The sequence below is a fragment of the Macadamia integrifolia genome, unplaced genomic scaffold, assembly GCF_013358625.1.
Source record: "Macadamia integrifolia cultivar HAES 741 unplaced genomic scaffold, SCU_Mint_v3 scaffold836, whole genome shotgun sequence".
In the NCBI taxonomy this organism is placed as follows: domain Eukaryota; kingdom Viridiplantae; phylum Streptophyta; class Magnoliopsida; order Proteales; family Proteaceae; genus Macadamia; species Macadamia integrifolia.
Window position 1 is genome coordinate 36,381 of NW_024870553.1, and position 5,928 is coordinate 42,308.

Consider the following 5,928-nt stretch of genomic DNA (forward strand, 5'->3'; position numbering starts at 1 on the left):
AACAGCAAAGAGAGAGAGAGAGAGAGAGAGAGATGTAAGCCAAGAAAAAAAGAGAGTCGAAAAAGGGAGGGAGAAAGTCGAGAAAGAGAGAGCAAGAGTGAGAATCGAGAGAGAGGGAGACGATGGCCCTTCTTGATTCAATAATTTTCATTCATTAATTAAAAGATGGCCAATGGCCTTACACATATAAAGAATAAAATTACCAAGAATAAAAAAGAGTTATTCAGGAACTCAATCACTGAAATTAGAAATCACCTAATAGACCAATAGACAGAAATAACTAGTTACCTAAATATTCAAAACAGTTAAATAACACTATGAACTAAAGTAAATTACTAAAAAAAAAAAAACAGAATCTGGTGGGGTCCACAAGTATCTGCCGATTGGGAGAAAAGAGGGGGGGTTGAACCTAGTGTCGGAAAGGCTGGTTCGACTCCCTCTCTTTCCTTCTTTCTTCCTTCTGCTTTCTTCCTTCTTCTTTCTTCTAGCTTTCCTCCAGCCAAATAGAATGCACACGTGGCTGGGTCTTGAGTCTACACCGCTAGTATACATGGATGTCCCCATCAAGATGTCTGAAGAACATGACCAGCGACCAACGCCGAGTCATCATCAAGCAAATACAGACCGCTACGAACCCTACCAAAGCCAATCATTGCCCCTGTCACCAAATCCTGAAAAACACAATGAGACAGGAAAAAGGTGAGTTTGCAATTAAGACTAGAAGACTACTAATAGACAAAAGGTTAGTGGGAAAAGAAGGAACATGCAATACAGTAGAAAGGGATAAAGAGGGGGTACAGCCAATAGAGCCCTTCCCCAGAATAGTGGAATAAGTCCCATTAGCCAATTTGACCTTACCATTATAAGGACAAGTAGTATACTGTGAAAAAAGAGATAAGCGGCCCGTCATATGATCAAAAGCCTCAGAGTCTATAATCTAAGGGGTAGAAGGGACAGACATGGTAAGGCCACAAAAGGAGATACCTGACCCAGAAGGGGTGGAATGAGTAGAGCTCGCAGTGGCAGGTGCAGGAGAGTCTAGACGTGTCAAAAGGCACCGGAGGGCAGTAAGCTCGTCAAATGATAGCGAGGCTACTGAGAAGCTAAGAGTAGAGTCAGAGTTAGGGCTCTCAGTATGGTTGGCCCGCCCAGAAGTACCGGCACGACCCTTCCCTCGCCCTTTTTCAAATGTATCAGTTGGATGACCATGAAGCTTCCAGCAGTGCGCCTTGCTATGACACTCCTTCCCACAGTAATCGCACTTCACTAAAGTCCTAATAGAGGAGCCACCAGACTGTGGAGCTGCACTAAGGGACTGAGTGCCAGATACGAGTGCAAATCTCTCAGTAGGTGAGGCAACTTACTGTGGAAGCATAGTGGTACGTCAACTGTCCTCAAGTTGGTTCACAGCATAGGCTTGATCCAAGGTAGGAAAGGGGTCACGACTTAAAACCTGAGACCGTAACTGATCAAACTCCACATTCAAACCTACCAGAAAGTCATAGACCCTGATTTTGTCATCTCGCTTCTTAAACTTGGTGACATCTTCGGCAGTGGAAGGAGTATACTCCTCATAGAAATCCAACTCAATCCATACTGACCGTAACTCATAGTAGTACTGTCACAGAATGAGCCCTATCTACCTCAGATCACGAACCTTCTGGCAAAGCTCAAAAACCTGAGCATCATTCCCTGCCTAGGAATAGATATCCTGGACAGACTTCCAGATCTTCGCAGCGGAGTCAAGGAGGAGATAACCACGCGAAAGTTGTGGCAACGTGGAGTTGACAAGGAATGCCACAACCAGAGAGTTGGTACACTCCCACTTGTCAATCTTAGTACCAGTGATCAGACGCTTTGTGGTTCCAGTGAGGTACCCGTAATAGCCACGGGACTTGATGGAGATGCAAACCGAGAGTGACCACATAAGGTAGTTTGTGCCATCAAGCTTGATAGCACAAGGAAGAACGGGAGGAAGAGTCATGGTGTCTCCGCCAGTAGATGCAGATGAAATGGTAGACATAGTTGCTACTTAAGAACGTTGTGCAAATAGAAGAGACACTAGTCAGAGATAGAGAAAGCACCAAAAAAAGCTAGAAAACCTAAAAATCAATAAAAGGTAAAACCCTGAGAAAATGATTTTAGGGATAGCTCTAGAACAGAGACCTCAAACGAAAAAGTGGTTGATACATACCACCACAATGATAAGAGGCATCAATAGCAACAAACATCAAGACGATTGGACCATCAAGCGGAGAAAAAGCATCCCGGCATTGAAAAAACATTCTCAAGGAGAAAACCCTGAAAAAATTATGAAAAAAATGTTCTGGGTCTCTCATATCATTGTAGAAGAGAGTCTGAGATCCCAGGGGAAGGATGGGTGGAGGTTAGAAACCCTCTTGGTGGTTTAAGAAGCTCCCACCACGAGAGAGAAACAGATGAAGAGAGATGAAGGGAGGCACAGATGAAAGAGGCGCTGGGAGAGAAAGAGGCAAAGAGATGGAGAAGGGGTTAGGCTTTGATACCATGTTGAATAGAGTAATGACTTGTGTCTAATATGACACCAACCATCTTTATTTATAATGGAGAGAAGGTTCTAGAGAATTACAAAGACCATTAAACCCCTTAGGGTCCGTTTGGTAACTGACACTTTCCCTAAAACCCATTATTACAACAAACCCTATTAATGATGGAGAACCCTTAGAGAAGAGAGGGGAAATCAGAGTAGAGAGGGGGAAAAAGGAGAATCACACTCAACACATTCATTCAATAATCAAAATCACTCTCTCTAAATCTTCAATCGATTACAACCAATATATAGGAAAATAGGAACATGAAATTAGAAACTTAACTGAAATGGAAACTAGCCTAAACTAGGAAACAACTATAAAAAGGAAACCAAAGCAAGGAAGTAAATCCTACTCCTACGTTCAAGTCTGGAAAATAAAAGCATGAAATAAAATACCAAGTAAACTACTAATTTTATTTTCAACCCTTGTTGGACCAAAACCCTGGGCTGGGGCTAGACCGATTCTTCTTGGCTCTTGGCTTCCAAAGTCGGTCATACTGGTCCAACCAAGAAAGGGCAGCCGTACCTGCATCAATTAAAATCCCTTCATTTACAAGAGTGCCATCTCCAATCTGTAACTTCAGTATATTTACAGAAACTGCCACCATTCCTTAGTGTCTGGATATTGCACTCTATGGTGGGCCCCAGTTATCCGAGTTGGGTCTTCGGGACCCACCGGCCCCGCATTACATTCCCTAGGTTGGGATACCTTTAACATGATGATGATGGAGCCTATAGTGGCCAATGATGGACTTTCAGAACAATTGGGCCCAAAACATTTCATAGGATCCATGTGTTGCACTCAAAGGAGCGGCGTTGACATTTTTAGTTGTACGTAGCTAGAATCACCTAGAAACTCTGCGTGGAATTGAGCGATGAGTGTTGTATCACCATCATCCATCATGTATGCTTCTTTTTCAATTCTAAAGTATGTTTTGACAGTTTTAATAGCTTATTTACATTTCTAATATCTAAAGTTTATAACAAATTAACAAGTCTAGTGTCCAGCATCTCATTCAGTGTACACTAGCAAACTTGGGACAACACCATAAGTATCATTTTGGGTGTGCTTTTTGTGAAAATAATTAATGTATTAGGTTTAAAAGGTAAAATTTGCAGCACACAAAAAATAAAGGCCAAAATCCACTTTTTGGGCCTCGAAACCAAGGTTTCAAGTTGGCCCAAAAACAGTACCAGATTTCGACCTGGTTTTGCAGGTTTCAGCCTATATCTCAGTTTCAACCCAGCTCAAAACGGCCTCAAGATTGAGTTCTCAATTCCTGAGCTCAACAGATCTCATGTCAATCTAATGAAAAATTTCCAAGCCTGCCTATATAAAAATCCAACTGATTTGCAGTTCAAATCTAGTAACAGTGTACTGGTCAAAATACTAAAAGGCAGCATAACTCATTTTCTTCTTTTTATTCTTTTTCCTCCTCTCCTTTCCTCCTTTGAGTTAAAACAGGTTCAAAAATGATTGTGGTTCACTGAAATAGTTCAGTGAAGAAAAGGAATAGACCCACACAGTTTCTTCAAATTAAGTTTTATCAAACTTTTGAACAACCAAACGCCCATCGTAATCTCAACTGATAAAGAAACAAACAGATTAACATCTCGTTCCCATCACAATTAAATAATCCTATGGCAGTGACAATTATTCTAAAAACCCTAATTCCAGCAAACTGACCGAAACTACAGAAACCCAATTCAATTTTCAGATAAAACATCAGAAGGAGAAAACCCACATTTACAAAAACCAGCATAACCTCTTGACCTCTTCTTTAATCTAAATAGGCCGATCTAGGCGAGTAGACTGTTTACATTGGAAAAATAGCTAAAAAATAGGATACGGAGTTCTTGAGTGCTTATCTCTTGAATTGATAGCTAATGGATTTGTGCTGCAGATTGTTTGAACAGAGAGAAGGTCGCCGGATCTTGCGGCCGCGTGAAGATCTTTGCCTGAGTCTGAACTGTTCCCAGGATTTCCCATTTTCTCCGGCCGAGTAGCGGAACAACCAGCTCCGCTATTGCCGCCTTATATCGGTACTATAGATGCGAAAAGGAGCGATCCGGTCGATCCGCCAATGCAAGGATTCCCGAAACAATCAGATCATCCCGGTCCAGCTCACTTCCACTTTTATGGCCATTGGGGTTTGGGCAAGCTCACTCTTTTATATAGCTGCCGCAAAAATGGCAACAAATCAGGTTTAATACGGGCCAAGTGCAACCTCTTTTATAAATATATATATATATATATATTTTTTTTTTTTTTTGCACTAAATCGGGGGCCCAAACAGGCCTGGGTGGGGGTGGTTCAAGTCACGCATCAGTGCACATTTGTGAATAATTGATCGACTAACAAAACCTAGGATATTAGGAGCAATGCCAAACTGCTAGGCCAAGCCTAGAAGCATAAAGGAAGAAAAAATATATAAAGGGAAAAGAATGCCCTTTGGCCACACAACTCTGTACCAATGTAAGGGCTAACGAGGAGGCTCACATGGGCTTAAATAGGGGTGGAAATTTTAGTTCACAGGGGTAGAGGCATCATTTCGCTGCCCTCTTTATCAGGTGCAAGGGTGGCATTATCAAGGAGCATTCATATCTCCATAAATAAAAAAATTCAGGTTTGCTCATACCCGATCTTGCTAGCCCTAATCTTTTCATTTACAAACAAATATTGAATATTCTTTCTTTATTGGATTATTGCAAGTTTGATAGTGTTCCAAATAAGCTTATTAAAAGTTTACTTATTTCCTTTATTGACTTCTTCCACTATATGGAATCATTCCTTATGACCATTATTATACCTTTGGAGAACTCGATGTTGAAGTTTGTCATAAAGGATTACAACTGTGTACAAACCTTATGCTCAAAAAACAATTGTCTAAAGAACGCCAATCACGATTTAAAGAACTTGGCGATTTTGTGAACAATTTGGTTATGAGAACATTTGCCTTCTAAGATCAAAGAAAATTCACAAAAAAAAATTCCCCAAAAAAAAAATTGTATCCTAAAAATCGACCTTATAAATCCTTTAAACATTCTAGTAATGCTCCAACTTGCTACAAATATTGAAAGGTCGGTCATTTCACAAATAAAATGTCGTATTAAGGCCAGAATTAATGCTTTAGGGGCCGTTTGTTTAGAGGGATTTTGCTGGGGTGGGATAGTTGTACGAACTATTCCACCCCATGAAATTGCAATGTGTTTGTTTGTCTGGGTTGGGCTTTTGAGTAGACAACACATTTTTGTTTGTCGGCCGACGTGGATCACAAATTCTCCCACCCCATGCCCTTCCAAAGTCCTACCGATTTGGTAGGACTCTGGTGGGAAATCCAAGGGAAACCAATTGGAGA

General features: G+C 41.0%; 1 long non-coding RNA gene across 1 annotated transcript; it reads right to left on the reverse strand.

Moving 5' to 3' along the window:
* Positions 1–269: 269 nt before the first annotated feature.
* Positions 270–4,905, reverse strand: LOC122070145. Its single transcript, XR_006137676.1, has 2 exons — positions 4,315–4,905; positions 270–671 (listed from the first exon to the last, which is right to left on the reverse strand). It is a non-coding gene; the product is annotated as an uncharacterized LOC122070145 (long non-coding RNA).
* Positions 4,906–5,928: the final 1,023 nt, after the last annotated feature.